The 581-nt window shown below is 46.6% G+C and overlaps 1 pseudogene; it reads left to right on the forward strand.

Moving 5' to 3' along the window:
* LOC136657913 (5S ribosomal RNA) lies at nucleotides 1–120 on the forward strand (annotated as a pseudogene).
* The last annotated feature ends 461 nt before the right edge of the window (nucleotides 121–581 follow it).

The following is a 581-nucleotide window of genomic DNA, read 5'->3' on the forward strand; positions in this document are numbered from 1 at the left end:
ATTTGCAGCAACTGTTACCCTGCACATGCCCGATTTTGTCTGATCTCGGAAGCTAAGCAGGGCCAGGCCTGGTTAGTACTTGGATGGGAGACCGCTTGGGAATACCAGGTGCTGTAGGCTTATACCATAGTCTTTCGAGACTGAAGGTTGCCAACCAATTTGCAACATGTAACGTGTCAGGTTCAGCACTAAGGCTGCTGTTGAAGACCCTAACAGACCTCCTGCCTCCTGATTCTGTTGAATAGTCTGGGTTTCTGTTAACCTTTGCTGAATTCAGTTCAGAAAGGAGTGGTGTTGAACTTATCCGACAATAATAATTTTTATTGCCTCCTTTGAAAATGGAATCACCTCCAGAATAATCCAGAACAGCCAAAAATACATCAAGGCAGCATGACTCCTGTTCAATCTCTGTTGTAGGTGGCCATGGTGTAACTGTTTCTTACCTTAAGAGCCCACTCCTATCCATCTCACCCACCCCCACTGGGGCAACTTTGCCAAAAAGCACAGGCTGTATCCAATGGGGAGAGGGGTAGATGGGGAGGAGATTTAAATTCCCTTACCTCTCTGTAAGCCTTCTGCTC

Source organism: Tiliqua scincoides, chromosome 7 (genome assembly GCF_035046505.1).
Source record: "Tiliqua scincoides isolate rTilSci1 chromosome 7, rTilSci1.hap2, whole genome shotgun sequence".
Taxonomy (NCBI): domain Eukaryota; kingdom Metazoa; phylum Chordata; class Lepidosauria; order Squamata; family Scincidae; genus Tiliqua; species Tiliqua scincoides.